Below are 24,627 nucleotides of genomic sequence, written 5' to 3'. Positions count from 1 at the left end.
TTTTCCCCACTTGATATTGGCTGGTCGAGGAAGTAACTTCCTTCTTGCTGCTCTGCCATAGCAGCCAAGTTTGTGAAGATACCTGACAACTGTTCTGGGACTGACATCAATTTGTTCTACTATATCAGAGGCCTTGCAATAAGGATTAACTTCCACACTTCTCTTAACAAAGCAAAGGGTGCTGGTCAGAGGGCCCTAGTCAACCTGGGCAAGGGGATGTGGACTTCTTCCCCTCTCAGGTGAATTGCACAGTTATTCTATTAACAGTAGAAAGTGGGATCCCAAGGTTTTCTGTGATTTTACGCTATGTTCACCTTCAGATTGACCCACAATACAGCCTCTTTGAAATTCGGACAGTTCCAAAGCTTCTTTTGTATGTGGCATGATTAAACTGTCACATATAGAACTAGAAACATAAAAATGTCAATTAATAAAAAATACAGATCTTTTCAAGTTAAAATAAATATGAAACGATGTTTAATGGGGTGTCTATTTGCCTCTGTCATGTCTGCATATATATATACATACATATATATGCACACACACACACATTTAAACAGAGTAGAAACCTTAATAATGAATTATGAGGCTTTCTACTCTGTTGCAATAATGATCACCAAACATAATGCTTCTAGACACTACATAGGTTTTTAGTATACATATATATTTGCAAGTAGTATTACAACCAATGAATTTCAAATCAAAAGAACAACCCTTATAGAACAACATGATTTCCTTTAATAAAAAGCCATTATTAATTCAGGAGATATTCCCCACTTGACATATCATCTGATGATTGCTGTCCAGAAAAAAAACTCAAAATAATGAAAAAGTAGTCAACTTTAACTATATTATACATTTATTCTACGTGACATAATGAGTATTCTTTACTTAGTATTATTAATTACATTGTTTGAAATACCACTTATAAAAATGATGTGTGTGTGTGTGTGTGTATGTAATATATACGTATACATCATCATTTAATGTCCATGTTCCATGCTGGCATGGGTTGGACAGTTTGATAGGACCCAATGGCTCAAAGGACAATGATGCATTGTGCTGCAATGTCTGTTCTGGTAAAGTTTCTACAGCTGTATGTTCTTCCTAACATCAGCCACTTCACATTGTACTGTATACATTTTTTTCTTGCCACCAGCACTTTTGAGGTCACCATGCAGCTCACAAGACTACAAACCTTGAGGGAGACAAGTCCTGTTTTATGCTAGAGAATAAGGTGTTAAAGTATGAAAGGAAGATTTGGAGTGCAGAACAGGCTCTTGTAATAGAACTGTGAACTGTGTGGTTACTCACATTTGGTAAAGGAGGGAGAGAATGATCAGTAGGAGTTGTGAAGAGATATATATTAGAGATAAGGTATTCAGGTGACCCTTCAAAGCCTAAAGTGAGAAGAAATAAGTGGGTGGCAGGGTTTTTTAAGATTGTATGGAGAACGGGAGAAGAGGGCATGGAGAGACAGCTTACAACTGTAAAAAAAAAAAAAAAATTTGAAGGGTGAAACCGATGAGTCACAAGTTATGGAAGATAGAAGGATATAGAAAGGAGTGGATGGGGGAGGTGCAGCAGGATAGTAATGATACATTTAAGAAGGAGAGGACAAGAGAGAAAGATGACAAGGTGAGGTAAGCTGCATAAGCAAGGGAGTGACATATAGGTGTAGAGCATGGTGTGAGGTAGTTTGGTTTATGGGGGGGGGGATAAATGGGATGTGATGTAATGGTTGTAATTATCACAGGTCCAGAAGTGGGTATTATTCCTGTCAGTGTTGCTGGCATTTACCATATTTCCGCATGCCATAAGTAACAGATAAAAGGAGTTGGCATCAAGAACTGAAAAACCAGCCATAAAACAGTCAGCATAGAAAAGTAGGCATAAAAATGATAATGATAACAACACTGCATTTAAATATATTAACTGAGGATCTCAACACAGATAACTAACAACAGTCAACTGTGGTTTGATAATATCAATAGAACAAGCCAAAACAACTCCTTAAGTGACTATAAAGGTAATTCAATAATCTACATACAATACAAGATAAGCATAATAATCAATGATAATTAGTAGTAGTTATTGTTTAACTCTTGCTCAGCCTGATTGTATTGAACTATTATTAACAGTATCACAACTTTTAGTCAGACATAATGTATCTGGAACTACATAGTCCATTGTGTCTTTCCTTTTTGAAGATTGTATGGTATGATTTGAGATTAGACTTGGTAGCTACTTCTAGAAAGTTTTCAATAAATTGCCATCATTAATTAGTATAAAGTGTTGGTAGATAGGATTTAAAAATATACACTGGGTGTTAGTGCACCCTAAAAAGGACCCAGGCTATCTCCGTAAAGTAGTTGGCATTAGGAAGGGCATCCAGCTGTAAAAGTCATGCCAAAACAGACCTTGATGGTTCTAGTGACACATAAAAAAGCTCTCAGTCCACTATGTAAGGTGGTTGGCATTAGGAAGGGCATCCAGCAGTAAAAAACATGCCAAAACAGATAGTGAAGCCTGGTGCAACACCTGTCAAGCTCTCCAACCCATGCCAGCATGGAAAACAGATGTAACGTGATGATGATACAAGCAATTTCTGAGGTACCATCAATCATTTGCTGTCCCTACCAAAAGTAATCCTACATCTTTGCACCACATCTACTCATAAACAATTGATAATTTAATCAATCATACCTCATACACTTCATCTGTGCAGTCAAGAAGCCTGATTTGTAACTATCTTGTTTCAGGTTCTACAACAGTCTCAGGCAAACCAATGTCTTATAAGTGAATCTGATAAATAGAAACTGTGTGGAAGCCTATTGTGTGTGTGTGTGTGTGTGTTTGTGCTTGTATTTCCCCCCACTACCACTTGACAACTGGTGTCAGTTGATTTACATGCTTGCAACTTAGCAGTTTGGCAAAAGAGACCAACAGACTTAAAGATATATACTGGGAGTTGATTTGTTCATCTAAACCCTTCAAAACAGTTCCCTGACATGGCTGCAGTCCAATGACTAAGACAAGTAAAAGATAGGCAATAAAGGAGAAATTCCTCATATTTTCTATAAATTCACATGAAACCTCCGTGTCCCACATTGTCCTTTATTTTATTCTTCTACTAAAGTCACGACACATTCTATACCCTTAAAACAAGCAAAATCTATGTTATCATCATTCAACAGACCAGTTTCTCTGTCTTCTCAGATCATCCCTAACATCTCTCATCCATCAGATTATATAATTAGACATATTGCATTCTCATATATTCAAGGAACTATATTACTTTTGAAGATGTATCCTATCAGTGTTTAGTTTCAAACCATTAAATTTACATATCTTTTTATCTTTTATTTGTTTCATGCATGGGACTGTGGCCATGCTGAGACACTGCTTGAAGGAAGGGCTTACTTGAATAAATCAGCCCTTCACTTTTTGTTCTCGTATTTATTTTACTAGTCCCTTTTGCAGAACTGTTAAGTCATGAGGAGGCCATAAACAAACACTAGTTGTCATACAGTGTTGTGGAAACAATCACACACACACATACACACACATATATAAAAATAAGAAAAGGGAGAGAAACAGATACATAATAAGTTGCTACAGCCTATGGCAGATATTTAATGGAGGCCTAGAGCCGGATTTATGGTGGTGGGGGAGGTTGGGTTGCCTTGGGCCCCCTCAAAAATTAAATTAGATAATAATAAATTTACATAATAACATGCAGCCCGATGGGGTCATTTTGTCCCTTTAAACCATTTAAACTTTCTCCATACCCTACTATAAAGGGTATGGGGCACTCAATACAGGGGAACCCTACCTCCCAGCAATACTGCATGAAAAGGTTCCCTTTCAATATACAAACATATCTTGACTGCTAAAAAAAGTAATGGATTCTTTTTTATGATAAATAACTATACATTTCTCCATGTTACCAATTTATTCAATTAAGAAAAATAGTTTGCTACCCAGTCCCAAAAGCAGCTACAATTCCCTTACTTTTGAAACAATAACAGAGAAAAGGAAAACAACATGCATGTGTGTGTGTAGGAATGGATATAAAGATAAAGATAAAGAGACTGAAAGAAAGAAGTTATTGTTTTTAGCTTAAATTCCTTCTTTCAATGCATGAGTGAGCAATGACCTTGGTTTGACCACTTGCAAATAAAAAGCATGTGTGCATGTGTGTGCACACACATGCATACACACACACACACACACACACACACACACACACATATATTGCCAGGTCTAAATGTTATTATTCCAGTAAGGCATTGGAAACTTTGAAAACGAGTAAGGAATATGTTCCAAAATTTAAATTTGCACTTTACCATAAAAATCCATGTAATTTACACACTTTTGCAAAAATAAAAATAAACTATTGGGGTGCATAAATTACATGAGTAGATCATTTCCAGAATTTTTTTTTTTTTTTTGTAAAAAGAAGTACAAAGCGTAAAAATTCATACTGGAAATTGACTCATTTAATGTCAGAATATGTTTTTTTTTTTTGTATTTTTTTTGTAAAAAGAAGTACAAAGCGTAAAAATTCATACTGGAAATTGACTCAGTTAATGTCAGAATAGGTTTTTACCGAAAAAGTAATGGCTAAAATACGCATAATGAAGTTGACTTTTATTTATGCTGGACAGTATAATGCTTACTTTTTCTGTATAAATTTACAAAAACTATTAAATGGTTTGACATTCATGCAGGTAAACACAATCTGGGCTATATTTTACATTGCTTGGAGTTGCAATGAAACTCATATTTAATTTCTCCTTAACAGTAAGTGATTCAGAAGTTCTTCTCATACTGACAATAATGGTAATAACAAATTTTAAAGTTTGCTTGACATTTTATAAGTGTGAAAGGAATTAAAATTTCAATACTCCGTATCAAAGGTTCCGATAAGAATAAGTGGAAAAGAATTCTGTTTACATAATCAGTTTGATCGATCATCTTCCTTTGTTGGTTGAGTAAAGTGTCATCCAAGATGATGTTTATTGGTAATTAAACTTAATTTGCAATACTTGTGTGTATTTATCAGTTTTGTTTTTGTTGGTACTTCTTATCAACAACTTTTCCTGTATTTGTGATTTGGAAAGACATACAGCAGTATGCTAAAGATTGGACATAATCTCTTGTGGGCAAGTAATGTAAAGTAAAATTTACGATAAACAACACAAATACTTTGTAATTTAATAACTTTCAATGTGATACCTGTTAAACAGAAATTATTTTTATACAATGAAAATTTAATAAAATCTAATCGTAAGTAAGTGAAATTATGCTAAATACAACTAAATTGAAAACCTTTTTCCCCTGATTATATCAGCAATTCTGAAAACTTTTAGGTGTGAATCTTACATGAGTAGAAGCTTTTGTTAACAAATTTTATCCTGAAAATCACCTGCATAAATCACATGGGTTTTAATGGTAGTTTGAATTATAAAATAACATCTCTGAACAGCTAAAAGAATATTTTAGAATTATTGCATATATTTTCAAATGTTTTTCATTAAATCAAACCTTCGTTTTTTTTACTCTCTACATTTTGTGTCATTTTGTCAAACACTTAATATTACTATAGAGGAGTGGGGCAAAATTAGTAACTGGGGCAAAATGCGTTATTTCCAACTTGTTATTTTCTTTTTACCTGTTTGAAACCATTACATTGCAAGTATTGCTTTACCATTTTATACTGTTGCATTATCTTTGGAGGTAAAAAGTTGGTCAGCATAGTCGTTGAAGTTGAGAGAGTTTGAAACATAGTCAGGCGGCAGGTACTTTTCGCAAGGAATTTTTTTTCTCAAATTTGAATCGATTGTAACTGAAGTCACTAATAAATTATCTGGGTAATTTTTGTTGTTTAGCAATCAATATTCTTTTCTCTGTAGGAATCCAAGTCAATTTTCTTCCCACACTAATTTCTAATTTGATCATTTACAATTTTCAAAGAGGTGATATCCAAATTGGGGTAAAATGAGTAATGACTAATTTCAATAATTTCTTCTCTTTATCTGGTTGGTGCATGTATATACATACACACACACACACACACATATATATATGTCAGGAAGAGATCTAATTCACCAGATCATGAAGAAACTATAGAGAATATTTTATACTTAGTTTTTAGATTTAGATGAGTTTCGCTTTTTGCATGATCTTCTTTCATTTGACCAAGATATTTAAAAAATTTTATTGATTTTCTAATCTTTCTGATGTCTAAGGATGGAAAAGGTAAATTGACCTCACCTTGTCTTACTCGTTTTACCCCATCTAAAGTGAACATAGATAATTCTCTGAAATAGTGTTCTGAATATGTTATACTGTTTTTAATGCATTTAGAGGTCTTTTCTTTGCTGATATAGTTTTGACAAGGTAGTGAACATTTGGAGAAAAAAAACGCAGTAAATATTACTCATTGTGCCCCTACTGGAAAAGTGGACTTTCAGAATAGCTGTCCCATATAAGTTGGAATTACCCTGTTTTTGTCAGGATTTTCCCCTTTTCTTTTTTCATGCATAGCCAAACAATGAAGGGAAAGCTTTTAAAACAAGAATTTTAAAAATCCATGTCTTCAAAATGTTTGCCCTTCCACCCCCACATACTCCCACCATGCCTTTGGAACAGCAGCAACTACTAAAATATTTCATTCATGTAATTTTCTGTCATTTTATTGTATTCTCCATTTTGCAACACTTGTAATTTGCATTGAAGAAAAACATATCTTCCTCCTTCATTGTGCTTTTCACAACAAAGAAAAAGTCAAAACTGCAAGTGGATGTGTGAAAAACGAAATTAGAATTTTGAAAAGTGTATCTATCAAACGACATTTTCAGTCTTCTATTTAAACTTTCTCTGCTAACTCATGAAATTTAATTACATGCAATAGATGGATTTTGAGATCTAAATTTAGTAATTTTCCAAGATTTCAATTCTTGTGCATAAATCCCTCAGGCACCATGTTTTAAATCTGGTCCTGCACACACACACACATATATAGGCATCAATATAGTTTCTGTCAACCAAATTTACTCACAAAGTATAATGAAAAACACTTGCCCAAGGCACAGCACAGTGGGACTGAACCTGCAAATGTGTGGATACAAAGTAAGCTTCTTAACCATACTTCCATGCCTACCTACTTATCCTTGTCCTCATTCTGCAAGGAACTAAAAATGTTATGAACATTGCTTCTTTGCAAAATATTATGAGCTAAAAACATCTACAGGTGTCTGTACATATATACACATCCACACATGCATGCACATACACACACACATACATATATGAACATATATAGAAATAAGAAGAGGGAGAGACATACAGACACATAATAATTTGCTACAGTCTATGACATATTTAATGAGAGCCTGAACAGTGCTTTGAGGTAGCATATTGATTTAAGTTATAGATATACTGTAATCTATTGTAACTACTAAACACACTATAGATATGACTGAATATGCTGACATAATTTTGTATACTATTTGTATAGTCAATAATAAATCTATTTCAAGTAAGTTACAATTGCTGTAATTCCAATGGAAACAAAATTTTATCACCAACACCAATATCAGCTATCAGTGGACCGTTAAAACTATATACTATTTTAATACCTATAAACCATCCCTGCTCTTTATTCATAAAATGTTTATTGTTTCCAGGTACATACGTATTGGTCATCAATTTACTTCCCGAACAAGCTTACTGGTTACACATCAACATTTTCTATTAAATCACAAACAATATTGTGAATGTTGTTTTGCATAATGAAACTATGAATTTAATGATACTAAATAGTCATGTTCAAGCAGCCAGCATATAAAAGTAGCTTTGTTTTCTATAAACCAATATATGCAGGTAAAATTTTAGAGACTACAGGAAGAGAACATCTGGAAAGGTATAGACTACCAAAATTATAAAGCTAAGCAAATATATATGTTAATGAAAACAAGAGACAGTATATCTGTGGAAACTGTGTAAATATATTAGCAAGCATGTGCTTAATATACCTACATTTAGTCTCACTGTACAAATAAACTCTTTGTAAAAACCACAAGACTCTCTCCTTTCAATCTTCTCTCTTGGATGAAGAAACACTTTTGAAAACCTGATAATGACTAGCAGGGTAAATATAGTCTTCCACGATGTAATTCTCCATATATTACAGCAAGTAATGGAAAATATATAAAAGAACAGGACATGGATAAACCCATTACATCAACCAACTTTTTAATTCAGAGTCATCATAATTTCAGCCCTGGTAAAATTTGATATTGCTCATTTGAAAAGAGCCAAGATAAAAACAAAACAAAATGAAGTCAAGTCTTAAGAAAGATACACATTATGGAGACATAAGACTGATACTTTCACCCCTACTCGCTCCTCTCACTGTGATTAACACTATCTTTTGCTTGCTCTATCTTGCATTCCTTCTCTCCCTTTTACATCACCTGCTCATGCTGACTGATCTCTCCCTCTTCTTTCTATTGTGATTGGTCTCACAAGCTTCACACTCATCACTTTTGTCCAACATTCCTCTGTCCAGTTGTGTTTGTTTATCACAAAAGTATTTTTCTAATTTCTCTCCATGCTAACATCCTGTCCAGTGTGTTTTCAAGCATAAGATTTCATTTTATGTTATTTTATATCCCGGCACTTTCCAGATGAGTGATACCCTTTTCCAGTGCCAGAATTATAATGACTTTGGAGGAAAAGATGGCTGACAGAATGGTTTATCTAAGTTTATTTTTGTCCTTTATGTGATCATATACACCCTTCACCATTATTTTGATCTTCCATTCTAGTGTACACAGTCATAATTTTAATTTGTTCCTATATGTATATATGCATGCTTTCATGCCTATACATATATTTACACACACACACACATATATGTATGCATGTATAGACACACACACACACATATATATATATGTATGTATGTATGTATGTATATTTTTGTGTGTCTGCGTTTGTTTCCCCACCATCGCTTGACAACTGATATAGGTGTGTTTACATCCCCGTAACCTAGATGTTCAGCAAAAGATATCGATACAATGAGTATTAAACTTACAAAGAATAAGTCCTGGAGTCGATTCCTTCTATGGCCATGCTGGCGGTGCTCCAGCATGGCCACAGCCAAATGATTGAAGCAAGCAAAAGAATAAAAGTATAAATAAACATATATATATGTATGCATATACACATATACATACATACATACATACATACATACAAGGTGCGATGGGTAAATTGTCACCATTTTAGATTATTAATTTTGCACATGCACACTGTTTTTGATTTTGTATTTGATTGCAAGTGTGCGTGTGTATAAATGAATAGCTACAGATATGGCGCTGTGGTTAAGAAGCTAGCTTGGCAGTCATGTGGTTTCAGGTTCATAGTGCAGCACATTGGTCGAATGTCTTCTACTATAGCCCTGGACCACCAATGCTCTGAGAATGGATTTGGTGAAAAGAGACTGTGTGGAAGCTCATCATGTATATATTATATGTGTGCATGTGTGTGTGTGTGTGCATGTCTTTGTGTTTATCACCCCAACACCATTTGATAACCAGTTTTGGTTTGTTTACATCTGCATGAATTAGCAGTTCAGTAAAAGATAATGATAAAATAAGTAACAGATTTAAAAGTAAGTACTGCAGTTGATTTGGTCAACTAAAACCCTTCAAGTTGGTGCTGTAGCATGGCCACAGTCAGATGACTGAAACAAACAAAAGATATATATATATATATATATATGTGTGTGTGTGTGTATATATATATATATTATATATATATATACACACACACACACACACATATATATATACATATATAATATATATATATATATATATATATATATATATGCATGTATATACAACTGCAGCATGAAAGGTGTTTATAAACCATTTAAAAACACACAAAAACCATTAGATTCACTTCAACATTTAAATTTAATTTACCAAAATATTTTTGTCCCTTTGAGACCGCGACCTGATCAGTCTGAAGTGAATTTAATGATTTTTGTGTGTTTTTAAATGGCTTATAAACACCTTCCACGCTGCAAGTGTTTTTGTTTCAGCACACAATCTCAGATTAAGTCACTTGCTATTGCAAGTACATCTCCATTATATATACATATATATATACACACACATACATGGAAACACAAGTTTGTATCTTTACACATATTTAGCTGAACAAATGAATAGAGATGCAAACAGTTTCATGGTGAGGCTCTTTTGCTTCTTTGACAGCATGTACATATATTCAAAACATAGAGTTGCTGTGCAAATGAATTCCCAGCAGCATATCTTAAGTATAAAACTGCACAAGTCTGAATGTTTTTATTCTTTCATTTGAGATTGCTTTACAACACTGCTGCGATACTGAGATGAAACAGTTTGTTTTTCCTTGAGATTCATTTGAGAAAATTGAGAAAGAATATGATTTAATGATATGAATATACTTCAGTACAGTAGCATAAGTGTGTATGTGTGTGTATATGCATGTATGTATGTATAATATATATATATATATATATATATATATATATATATAGACACACACACACACGCTATATATATATATATAGAGCAATGTTTTATTCTTATTTCCATGTGGTGTTGATGTATTGGTAATATTTAAATAGCTTTGAAACTAACAATAAAGCAAATTAATTCAAGTGTGAATTAAGATTTATTTTTTGTGTGTCTGTATACCATTTCTTTCCACAATCATAGGGAAAACATAAAAAAAAAATCATGTATTTTCTACTTGTTTACAAACTGTTTCTATTCAGAATCTGTGATCAGAACTTTAAACAATTTGAATCTATGCAATCAGTTGAATAGTTTGTTTAATCTAGTGAAACTAACTGGTGCAATAAAATTATCCATACATTAAGTAATCAAACCATAGGCAAACATCTGCTTCTGACAGTATCTTCTGCATGACAGTGAGATGTATGTTTGAGGACTCAGGTTCCAAGAGTCTTGCAGGAATTGTGGGCTGAATGGATGGATGGATGGAATGATGGATGGATGGAGTAACCAAGTGAGACATAAAAATACAACAGATGATGCTATAACTTAATTAATGAGGGAGGATCTATCAAGTTTATAAAGAAGCTTTGATGAGCAATGAGCCAATAAAAGAACATTTATGTGGTTGCTTGAACTGCTACAAAAAAGAAAAAAAAATGGAAAAAACAAAACGTTTCTTCAAATCATATCCTACCAACTTAAAAATGAGGTACATATTAGATAACAAGTGTTCTTATGCTGGTTGTTATAATCACAAGGTTTTGGATATTGTATCCTCTAGCCTTCTTCAGGTGCCGTTGCAGTCAAAAATGTTCTTAGAATATGAAACCAAACCTATTACTAACCCTTTAGCACTCAGATTATTCTATCAAATGTAATGCTTATTTATTCACATCATTTTCAATTTATACTGCGTTATCTTGTAGCCTTGAGATTTCAGTTATGTCACTGTATATTTTTTAGACTAACATTGTAGGGTCAGTGTGAGAGGCTGGATCTTTTTGGCCAGTTTAAACATAAAACAGGTAGAATATTTTGGCCAGATATGACCAGTTTAAATGTTAAAGGGTTAACTCTACAAGAGTAGATTGCTCTCTTTCAGTAGTCCATTCCAGGAATATTCTTCTTATTAAATAATCTGTTGCTTGTTGTGCTTCTGCTAGATTATATACAACTTGATTAACTCAGACTTTCAATTCATGTCCACTAGCTAAGCTACTAAACTTATATTCAGTACCCTATTGTCCAAAAGGACAATTAGGTGGAGAAAATTAGGAGCTGTAAACCTAACTTTATTTTATGGTTGTATGTTTAATGGTTTTTTTTCCTTTTTTAATACAAAGCCAAATGGTCCAATGTCTCATACATGTGACTATAACAACTATGGCATGTACACTAGTCTGAATATATTAATTTATAAGAACAATTCTTTGACTAAGCTTGCCTGTGTAGTTAAGAAGCTCAATTTCCAACAATGTGATTTCAAGTTCAGTCCCACTGCATGGCACCTGAGGCAAGCATCCTCTACAATAGACCATGGTCATTCAATGCCTTGTAAGTAAGTTTGGTAAGCAGAAACTGTGTGGAATCCCATTATGTGTGTGTGTGTACATGCGCGCATGCATGTGTATGTGTGTGTGTGTGTGTCTCTCTCTCTTTGTGCTTATGTTTATCCTCCTCCACTGCTTGTCATTTTGTTTACATCCTTGTATCTTAGTAGTTCAGTAAAAGAGATTGATATAATAAATATCAGGCTTAAAAAATAAGTACTGGGGTAATTTGTTCAATTAAACAATTCAAGGCAGTGCCCCAGTATGGCCATAGTCCTATAACTGAAACAAGGAAAAGATAAAAGATAAGAAATTCAAACAAAATACACATAATGTGTCTGAATAAAGAATGAGACAGCTACAGATGGAATACAGTTGATGATATATGTACACAATTAAGGCTTACCTAGGTCTAAATAACAAAAACATCAACAATCAATAAACTAGCCAAAACTTTGATGCCATTTTCAAATAGGATGACCAAGTAGAAACTGCTAGCACTGTAATGCAATATTCAAACTAGAAGAGAAAGTTGTACCTTGTCAGGTTTGGCTGTCTAAATATTAGGCTAATATCAGCCTTAGATTTTATAACAGAACATTATTTGACTGGTAGTCTAATGCCAGAATGATTTCTAGATACACCTGCAGCTAACTAGTAGACCAACACTATTTTCAAAATGAACAGAGTCGTAGATAATCATGGTATGCAACTACTTTTGGACTGTGTGTGTGTGTGTGAGAGAGAGAGGATGGGAGAGACTATCTTCAAAAGGGCATCTAACAGAGTTAGAGAGAGAAAGAGACAGAGATTGGGAGAGGACTTATAACATTTTACTGTTTTCAGTTATTGGACTGTGGCCACGCCGGAACACCACCTTGAAGAGCTTAGTCAAACAAATCAATCCCAAAACTTATTTTTAAGCTCTGTGTGTGTGTGTGTGTGTGTGTGTGTGTGTGTGTGTGTGTGTGTGTGTGTGTGCGTGTGCGTGTGCGTGTGTGTGTGTGGGGGGGGGGGTGCAGTGGGGCCGAACCCAAGACCACTCAATAAAGAAGTAAGCTTCTTAACCACAAAATTGGTAAAACGTTTTTCAAACGTACCAATCAGTTAACTTTGAAAATGAATTAACATACATATTTCACATCTGAAGGATTTTACATATTAACAGAACATTCTGAGCAAAATATCTTGTGGCAATGGAACATGACATGAGAGATTTGTAACTGAATTTTTGGCAGGATATCAATACAGGAACTTGACAATAAATTGGTTTGTGTAATAAAAGTTATTTGAGAAACTGTTTTAGATCTTATGAAGAAAACTAATTCTAGACACCTCCTAATTAGTTCTTTTATATCAGTAAGAATCAGCGTAATACTAACAAACAATACCAACTTAGCTTGCTCTCTTAAACTAAATATAACAGTGATTCTTTGGCACTTTCTGTATCAATCTGACTGGCATGCAATAATTATTTCCTTTCTAATGATATTAAAGTCAGAGTGACAAGAATTAGTAAGCTAGCTTTATTAATAAAGTAAACAGCAGGATCTGGGGAAGCTAGTGGTGTTCTTTGTTGGAAGCTAGTAGTGTTCTTTGTTGTGAATATGAATAGTAGAACAGTGGAACAAATTGACTCACTGTGGGGAAGACAGAAAGTCTAATGCCTCAAACAGAAGCTTAAACCCTTTAACACGTTTTCTCAATCTGAATATTAGTCAAAGAACTAATAAAAGAAAGCTGAGAGGAAAATAAGTCAAGTTGTTTCAACAGCAAGTATTAGAGTTACTAAATTAACTACAGCCTAATGACCTGATGCTAGTGAAACTTCTATACACTCAGCCTACTTGTTAGGCTCCACACTTGTATTGAGTCCTCTATCAGATAATGTTCATTCTTTTGTTTCATTTAACGTGTTCTCCATGATTGTCTGGCTTTAGATTAAAATAGATTTCAATGCAGGATTTTTATGGCTGGACACACTAGATGTTGCCAACCTGCATCTATTTTTCAAATAAGGGAATTTTTATTTCAGAGAAATTTGTGTGCAGAGTTAGTTGCATACTTCACTGGTTGCAGCTCAATTACAATGATATCCTTGTTTAAAGATGAGCTGCAAACAGTGACATCACTATCTGTACCCAAGTTAGTAAAGTTTTGCAAAGATTTGCATAAGATTTTTAAAACACTTCAAATAAATACATTAATCCATTTTCAGTATTAATATTTAGACAAATTAGCCAAGATAGTTTTTCCTTCTAATTTCTAATGTCTTCTTGATATTCTGTCAGGAAATTATTGTTTTAATGCTTGCAAATACTGAATGAGTTTAGTCAAGGCCCAAAGAGACTTAAAATTTATTTACCAAAATGTGACAAAAGTACATCAAAAGACCAAATCAGCTATGGTACTTAAAATTATATTTATACTTGTATTTTATACTGCAGTACTGTAGTCAGAGACTGCTATGAGAGAGGGTTGAAAAGTTCATAGGCTGACTACTAAGGAGTCATGTTGGAGCTGTGAAGTCTTGGATGCTCTAATTTCAGCTTTTTTATTAAATGCTACATTATTTCTTTTGAGGTTAAATGACATCTGACTGTTCAGAGAACAGTAACTTCTCTTGAAAATGCACAAAATTTGACATTGCAGTGCTACAAGCTACCTACAGAAAAATGGTTTAGCCCCAAAGGAAATTCATGTTGACATGGCTGCTACATTAGGAGATGACATTCTAGCTTTATCAACAGTGCAAAAGTGAGAAGCTGAATTTAGGAGGGGAAAGGAGAGTCTTGAAGATGATCCAACATCTGGACATCTTTCAGATGTTGGATCTCAGTTAGAAAACTGGCTCTTTCTCTATTGACAAAAAATCTTAAAATAAAACTGACTGAGTCACACACACAACAGGTAAATTGGTGCACTGAACAAAAAAATCCTATATATACTCTAGTCAAACTAGAGATAGGTTTGTTGAAAATCCACAATTAGAGATGTTAGTATTCACAAAATAAAAAGAAAATAATAAAACAAAAATTGATGGATATAAATTATTATAAAAATAACATAAAGAATGGCATATATATGGCAACAGACACTTATATGGCAACAAATTCTTCAATTCCTAGGAAATTATGAAAGTTTCAAGCCTGATTAAATAAAGCAAGGTTAGGTTATTACACAGGTAATAAAAAAAATCCTGTATATACTCTAGTCAAACTAGAGATAGGTTTGTTGAAAATCCACAATTAGAGATGTTAGTATTCACAAAATAAAAAGAAAATAATAAAACAAAAATTGATGGATATAAATTATTATAAAAATAACATAAAGAATGGCATATATATGGCAACAGACACTTATATGGCAACAAATTCTTCAATTCCTAGGAAATTATGAAAGTTTCAAGCCTGATTAAATAAAGCAAGGTTAGGTTATTACACAGGTAATTTGACCATCGTCATAATTTCCTGCCAACTACAGCTGCAGTCATTCACTAACATAAGTGGGATGATTTAATGCTTCTTTTCTCTCTCTTTATATGTTTGCTGTTTATTTTGTACAAATATTTCCATTCTAATTCTTTGAAAAGTTTTAAATAAGAAGCACCTATCCACTTTATATCACTGCACATTTCCTTGTGGCATTCCTTATTTACAGGAAACTGAGGTTTTCTGATTCAAGACAGAAGAAATAGCTTTTATGAAGAGGTTAGATGCTACATCTTTCATTCACCTATTAAATATGAGTAAAAGAGGTATCTTCTATGCAGCTGCTTGACCCACAAGAAATAGTGACCAAATTTCCCTCTATTATACACTAACGTTCCAAAAAGGAAGGACACATTGACAATGTGTCTTTGGTTATAGGTATGATGTATCAAAGCTAAATGACAACACAATAGCTTATTAAACATTAAATAAAAAGACACTAGATTCCTTGAAAATGGTAACTGTGGTCTTTGCAGCAATATAATTGACCATATTATCCCTCTAAAATGTGTGACTCTCTGCCTATGTTGTTGTTGTTATTATTTTTTAAAAATAAAATATGGTCCATTGTCTTCTGCTAAACCGGGGTCATCTCTTGACCCTAGGGTCACAGCAGATCCTCATCTCATGGAGAGTACATGATGTAAAATGTGTGCGGAACCTAGCAACACTATTTTCTGAAGTTCTCCCACGTTAACACTGCAAGGGAGTTTGTTGAGCTGCTTATCAAAGCCCTTTTTAATTAGCCCTAATGCTCCAATCACCACTGGTGCTGTGCTGCTTTTCATTCCCCACATCTTGGTTACTTCTATTTCTAGGTCTTTGTACTTGAATAACTTCTCAACTTCTTTAACGGACAAATTACTCTTTGATGGTACTGTCACATCTATCACTAAGCAGTTCTTATTCTTCCAATCTTTGATGATTATATCCAGCCTGTTTGCCATGATTTCTTTATCAGTGTTGATTGGCATGTCCCAGAGTACTGTTACATCAGTACTGTCACAGTTTCAGGTTTATGCTGGTACTATTTTTCTGAAGTTGGAAGCTGGTAGTGTTTACATATCTTCCAATGGATATATTACGCTACTCTATCGTGTTTATGAATATATTCAGTTTTTGCAAGCGCTGTGCATCAAGTTAAGAAGTGGTCCAATGTTTCATGCTGCTCATGACACATTCAGCATTTCGGGTCAGTGCCATCGTTCATTATTTTGTTGTGGTAAGCTCTGGTTGCCAAGCTTCGATCTTGTACTGCTATGATAAAACCTTCGGTTTCAGCCTTCAGTCCAGAGCTCTTCATCCATACATGAGTGTCTTGTTTTTCTACGCCAGGTTTGTTCACTCTACATGGATATTGGCCATGCATTAGTTTTTCTAGCCATTCTTCTTTGCTCTTCTTCTGGGCTTGTTTTTTCATCTCTTCCTTAACTCTTTTAGCAAACAGGGTTACTTTCTCACTCGCCTTCATCCTAGGTTCCTCCATCATCAGTTGTTTCTTAAACTGTACAGATTCTTTGTATACCTAGTTTAGTTTCTTTACTTTATCATGCTGGTGCACAAGCTTCATTAGAGGATCTTTTGACAGCTCAAGATATGTATTTAATCCTACAGTGGTGGTTTTGTAAGATTATTATTATTATCATCATCATCATTATTATTATTATTATTAAGGTAGTGAGCTGGTAGAATGATTATACTACCAGACAAAATGCTTAGCAACCTTTAAATCCATCTGTACATTCTGAGGTGACTTTGGCTTTCATAATTTCGAAGTCAATTTAAAAAAGCACCATTGAATACCAGGATCGATGTAATTCACTAAATCTCCTGCCGGCAAATTTCAGGCCTTGTGCCTATGGAAGAATGAATTATAATTATTATTATTATTATTATTATTATTATTATTATTATTATTATTATTATTATTATTATTATTATTATTATTATTATTATTATTATTATCATTATTACCATTTCCTCTGGCTTTATGTTCTGAGATCAAATTCTGCCTTTCATACTTTTGGAGTTGAATAATCAAGTACTAGTCAAGAACTAGGGTTGATGTAATCAACTATAACTCTCCACAAAAATTCCAGGCTTTGTGTCTATATAAGAAAGAACTATTAAACATAGTAAATTGGCAGTTTCATTAGTATGTCAGACAAAATGCTTAGAGGCATTTCATCCATCTTTACATTCTAAGTTCAAATTCCACTATGGTCAACTTTACCTTTGGTCCTTTTGAGGTCAATGAAATAAGTATCAGTTGAGCATTGGGGTTGACACAATTTACTAGTCCCTTGACTAAAATTTCAAACTTTGTGCTTATAATATAAAGGTTTCTTCTTCTTCTTCTTCTTCTTATCATTATTATTATTATTATTATTATTATTATATAAACATAATTGCATCATCACAGCTTTGATCTTTAGACCCACATTATCACCATTTTTGCTTAAGTTTTACTGACTCCTTTTACTGAATTCCAATGGGATTTTCTAAGACATTTTTTTTCCCTGTTGGAATATGAAAATATCATTACAAACCCATCAACTAATCACAGAGAAATATTCATAGTTCTGACAACCAAATGGCCACTACTATATACCAACTCCAAAATTGTTCAGTTACTTAGTATAGCAGGATAGGTTATAAAACATATATAAATATTCTTTATGTATTGGAGACCAGTACAGCAAATGCCCCTCTTCAATTTAATGTTTGCTAAGAGACATAATCCCATGAATGAAATTATGAAAAATTATGTAAGTAATATTGGTTTCAAATATTGGTTTCACAGAGTCAGCAAATTCAGGGGAAGGGGTAAGTCAATTATACTGACCTCAGTGTTCAACTGGTACATTTTTTATCAATCCAGGAAAGATGAAAGGCAAAGATGACCTCAGCAGAATTTGAACTCAGAATGTAAAGACGAACGAAATGCTGCTGAACATTTTGCCTGGTGTGCTAATGATTGTGCCAGATCACAACCTTAATTATGTAAATAATATTGTTTCAAAATTTTGGCACAAGGTCAACAATTTTAGGGGAGGAGACAGTTGATTACATCAACCCAAGCACTCAGCTGGTATTTATTTTATTGATCCCCAAAAGATGAAAAGTAAAGTCAACCTTGGTGGAATTTGAACTCAGAAGGTAAGGATGGATGAAATGCCACTAAGCATTTTGCTTGGCATGCTAAAGATTCTGCTATATCACCACTTCAATTATGTAAATAATATTAGATGTTATAAAGAGGAATTTGAGACAACAAATTCACAGAAGGCATTTGAATGATGCATCTAACCAAGTCATACACTTTTTCATAGTCTAGTACACTTACCTACCTTTTCTGTTCCTCTATCCCTATTCTCTCATATATCACCCTTTACCTTGAAGGTGTAATGGTCATCATCATCATCATTTCTCTCTCTCTCTCTCTCTCTCTCTCTCTCTTTCCCCAGCTGGGAAAGCCATGTATCTACCTCCTAAACAAGAAACCTGTTCCTGTTTCTCTATCATACTTTCACATCCTTCAATATTATACCTAGCTCGGTCAATGGATAATGCAAGTACTTGGTAAACCTTACTAGAGCTGGTGTCACAGATAAAAGGCACCCAGTACACTCTGTAAAGTGGTTGGCATTAAGAAGGATATTCAGCTGGTACTGGTGAATAAATGAATGAAGACAACACTGAGAGAAGTCTTTAGTGTTACCAAAGACAAGACAACCTCTACAAGGCCAGTAAATAATATTCACACAGTACAGTCTTTAAAGCAGTTGGTGATAGGAAAGGCACTGAACCACAAAAACCATGTCAAAATTGATCAAATGGGCAAGGCAAGATTCCTAACCTATCTAAGAAATCAAGAACCTTGTGTAAGAACTGACTTGGAGTGCATTGAGCCATTGAACTTATACCAGCATAGTAAAATTATGATAATGATTATGTCTTACAAAGATTTTTATTTACTAAGTTACATACATTTTACTATGTTAGCTCAGAATACCTGAGCTGCCAGAAGGCCATATTTCAATACCCTATTGCTAGCATAGTATTGTGTATAGGGAAAACACCAAAAACTCAAAAGACTTTGACCATCTAATTGTAAATAGCTACCACAAGACAAGAAGAACTCTGTCCTAAAAACAACAATAAACCTGTAAAACTGAAAATCATTCTAAAATTCAATGAGAAAACCTCTATGCAATTACCTGACCTGTTAGAAATAGCTGTCAAATTTCCTCAAATCAAATTCTACCATTTTAAATATACTGAACAAAGTAATTTGTGATGTACTAAAAGAAAAGAAAAAGACAGGACAATTACAGTCAGAATGCTTTTGATCTGAAAGAAATTGTATTGCCACATACTTATGTTTTTGTTGTTTAGCCCAAGGCCAGCCCTGATCAAGTAGACATATGACTAGAGGAACTCCAGCCATGACCATACCACATTTTTAGGGATATCTGGAAGCTAATGTGTACTTCCTGCTTTAGGGAAAGAGAAATGGTATGTGGAAGATTTAGCAGCTGTTGTAGTGGGTTGAGTAACTGAGAAGACAAACCTTCATTGGCTCATATGTACAAATAATAATAATAATAATAATCCTTTCTATTATAGGCACAAGGTCTGAAATTATGGAGAAAGGGGCTAGTCGATTACATCAACCCCAGCGAGTAACAGGTACTTATTTCATAGACCCCAAAAGGATGAAAGGCAAAGTTGACCTTGGCAGGATTTGAACTGAGAACGTAAAGATGGATGACATGTCGCTAGGCATTTTACCTGGCATGCTTCATCCATCTTTATGTTCTGAGTTCAAACTCCACCAAGGTCAAGTTTGCCTTTGGTCCTTTTGGGATCAATAAAATAAGTACCAGTCAAGCACTGAGGTTGATGTAATTGATTTACTCTTCCCCAAAATTGCTGACCTTGTGCCAAAATTTGAAATCATTATTATTATTAAGATAATGATGATGAACTTGTATGAAGTGCTCAGGTGTATTTCATTGACAACGCATAAATGGTTTCCTTTTCCATATAAGCTAAAGCTCACTTAGTATATAACATGCTGAATGAACAGAGATAGGTTGCTGACCTTATATGTAAATTTTCAATAGTAACAATTAAGGGAAAACGAACAAAACCAGTAGTTTTGCATTATTATCACAGAATGTTTTAGCTTAAAAGTTTTAAGATAGCAGTTTGGATATTCAAGCAATCATTCAAATACACAAACATTATAAAGGCAGTAGAATCAAATCTTTTGCTTACAGAACATGTTTGATGTGTGGAAAATATAAAGTAGTCACCATCTTCCAATTAGAGGAGAGAAAAAAAAACTAAACATTTTATAATGATTTTGAAGACATAGTTTCAGTTTTGGAAGAAAAAAAATATTCAACAGTAAATTATCTTCAGAATCTGATTGGAAAATACCACAAATTCTTCATAATTAATAATACAGAACTTTATTTTAGAACTATGTGTTAGCAAAGGAACATATATCGTTGTTGAAAAATGGGAACTAATTTTTCTGGAACTTTTCTTGTTCAACCTTGTTTATTCAATTGATGGAGGATATGTATATCATTACAATACATTCTTTTACTTGTTTTCTTTTCAAAATTATGATGAATTAAATGCACAAAATTTAACCTTAACATGTTTCTTTTCATGCCAAACTAAGTTTCATATTTGATTTTATTACCACTTTGGCAATCACATTGTTAATCATACTTTCAACAAGACAAAAAGAAAAGTAGTGTATCGTATAGTAAACAATAAATATAATATTCCAGTTATCTAAAAATTGTATTACTATTCATTTTGTTCACAAGTTAATATGACAAATGTTATGAAAGTTGTTATCAATCATACATCACCTAAGTCAGATGAAGCAGTTAACATTTCTCACAAGCAAAGTGTTCATAATCATGCACTAACAAATAATAAGTAAATACATAAATAAATAAATCTGTTTATAATGCATTAACTCAATTGTAAATGATACAGACGTGATAATCATTCACAACAAATCGACAATTTCAAATAAAAGTTATTTCATTTAAACTTAAAACCTGAAATAGATATTTGTATGTAAACCATAATGCACATAAACACAAAATGTGCTTGTGTGTTTATGTGCATTAAAAAGAAATGATCTAGTACTGAGATAGAAACTAAAATAGTACAGAAATTAGTAGTAAATCTTTATGTTAAAATTTCAAATTTCTGTTGCTACATAATACACAATATGTGAAACAAGGATGAAACACCAATGAACTTTGATATGCTTGGTACTTGAACTATAGATACAGAGATCATAAAAAGATTGTTACTAAAAACAATAAGACATGAATAAATAAGATTTACTCTAGCACATTCATGCATTACAGGAACTAAGTGGAACCCAATGATAATTTCCTTGAGAAAAATAGTGTCTAAATGAGAACTTATGTGGGGTGGTTTTGTTGACATAAATGGAAATATCTTTAATGCTATGTGGAAACCTTTATAACTTTGGTAACTGTAGATTACAAGTGTTGGTTTTAGTTCACTATATACCAAAGCATATTAAAAACATATTTACCTTGTTCAAAATTTCCATACATTGAACCAAAGTCGACATGTGTAAGCTACTGCTGCAAGCAGTTTTAAGTAGTGAGTATACCTCAAAAGCTACATTTCAGATGGAGATTCTGGGAATCAAGTTTTGCATCCAGTCGCCTTATCATTGTCATCAGGAATTTTACGTGCATATTTTTAATACTAGATGAAACTTGCTGAGGCAGTATTGAAGGTCAGATGCACTTCCTATTGCCAATCCTTGTTTTGAAATAAAGTATTTATTTGTTTCTATGAGAAATGTAAACAGCAGCACCTCCACCTAAATGGTGATATCTTTTAAGCTTAAGCATATAAATAATGTCAGGGTACAAATACACACACCTTGTATACTTGAATGTATAAATATATATATATATATATATACACACACACACATATCTGTATCTGTCTGCGTGTATGTAATTATACATGTATATATATGGTGGGCTTCTGTACAGTTTCCCACCACCAATCCCATGTATAAAGCAGTGGTCAACCTGTGGCTATAGTAGAAGACAACTGCTTGCAGTACCACACAATGGGAACAAACCCAAATCCATGTGGTTGCAAATATTCTTGACCACATAGCCATGCCTACACCAACATAAGCAGTTGCCTTTTCTCTCCTCAATCAGATATCAGCTGCTCATCTTTCATAACTTTATACTAGCCTGCACTTATTGAGCTCTAAGAAGAGTCATTATGTGGTTGCTTGACCTGCTAGGAAAAGGTACCAAATGTCCCTCAAATCACTTCCCACTGTATTAAAAACAGGAAGGCAATGTAGTCTTATACATCCCTCAAAAATGATGTCATGTTCTTTTGTATACTTTTGACCCTAGGCCTGTTGAATGACAACTGACCTAGAGTTAGGCAATAGCTTGTACTTATCCAGTTGAACTAATAGTAAAATAGTACAAGTACATTCAGTACATTTTCAGTCAACATGTGTGTGTGTGTGTGTGTGTGTACATGTGCACATAACTTCAGGTTAGCTAATACATTTGCTTATCTACACTTATTTTGAAAGCCTTAGCTGGACGAGTACCTTGAAAATGTTGTATAAAAGAGTACTCTGACATTGGAAAAGTGATTGTTTACAGTTCATCAGCTGTTGCATATGACAATGAGTACATCCCAGCAATGTTTAGAGCATTGTTATAGTAAGATAGGTTAGGTTTACAATACATCTTTTATTATCTTGATGTAACCTTATTATCAACCTAGCCTCCCAATCATAAGGAAATATTGAGCAGTAACCCATAGAAGCTATGTTTTTCATGCTACTTACCTTTGGTAGCCCCTAGAAACCATGTATTTTATGCTATTATCCATCATGATTGATGACACTCTGAACACAAAATTAAAACCTGGCTTTGATTAACTGTTGATTCTGTACAAAGTTCATCTAAAACTCAAAGTAGAATACTGCTCCAACATCTGGGATGGTGCCACTGCTACACATAAACATCCTAGACATCATTCAAAAGAAGGCTATCTACCTGATAGGAAAATACACAATTCAACCTCTAATTCCTATATGGAGTTTCCTTACTCTGTCTTTTCTTCTGCTGTTCAGAAGCACTCTTATACCATCACCAGCTAACCCATTCAACACATCCCTCTCTTTCATCTTGTTATCCATACTATGTATCACTTACTGCTTACAAACCCTATGCTAATTCCCTTGACCATTCTTTCGTCCCTTGAACATCAACTAACTCAAGATTTTCCTGCAGACATTGATTTACAAATGTTTAACACTTTAGTATTTAATTAAGCCATATCTGACCCAAATATTCTCCATGTATTATGTTAAAACTAATCAGATCCAACCTCTCACACCTACCCAACAATATCACCCTAAAAATATACAAAAGCACCATTGAAATCTTGAAACAACAGGATAATGTGTGATTAATTCAGAACAATGTGAATAAATAATACACTTGACAAAGAAATCTGAATGCTAAATGGTTGATATACTGAACACTAGTCATATCAATCTCAACAGTCTCCAAAGGTTTGCAAAAACAGGAGCATTGTCCTACCCTCACAACATTAAAAAGAAATAAATGAAGTAACCTGTTCCATTCAAAATGATTCTATATATACACACAGACATAAATTAGGATCTATATAATTTTGTCATGATGTATCATTGAAACTGTACCATCTGTTGCTTATGTGACCTAATTGTCATGGCAGTGAGAGAAAAATGCATTTATTGACAACATTCACTCTCATTGAATTCAGTTGTACAACAACAAAACTGAATTGAACTCTAAACTACAGTTGAAAGGGTGTGTTGAGTAGGGGGGTCATTTTTGCAGTAAAATGGAGAATCTGTACTGAATGGAGAGAAAGATGACCATTACAAATTAG

At 33.6% G+C, this 24,627-nt stretch overlaps 2 protein-coding genes and 1 long non-coding RNA gene across 9 annotated transcripts in view; 1 reads left to right on the top strand and 2 right to left on the bottom strand.

The window, feature by feature from the left end:
* The window catches only part of LOC115211016 (potassium channel subfamily T member 2-like), a 752,122-nt gene that overhangs the window by 107,939 nt on the left and 619,556 nt on the right, over positions 1–24,627 (top strand). The window lies entirely within an intron of this gene.
* The window catches only part of LOC115211004 (glycosaminoglycan xylosylkinase-like), a 411,994-nt gene that overhangs the window by 194,820 nt on the left and 192,547 nt on the right, over positions 1–24,627 (bottom strand). The window lies entirely within an intron of this gene.
* LOC118762636 lies at positions 222–24,627 on the bottom strand. Its single transcript, XR_004998399.1, has 3 exons — positions 24,615–24,627; positions 20,194–20,197; positions 222–445 (listed from the first exon to the last, which is right to left on the bottom strand). It is a non-coding gene; the product is annotated as an uncharacterized LOC118762636 (long non-coding RNA).

This window comes from Octopus sinensis, linkage group LG1 (assembly GCF_006345805.1).
Source record: "Octopus sinensis linkage group LG1, ASM634580v1, whole genome shotgun sequence".
Lineage (NCBI taxonomy): Eukaryota > Metazoa > Mollusca > Cephalopoda > Octopoda > Octopodidae > Octopus > Octopus sinensis.
The sequence above is the reverse complement of the archived record's forward strand: the minus strand, read 5'-3'. Positions and strand labels throughout refer to the sequence as shown.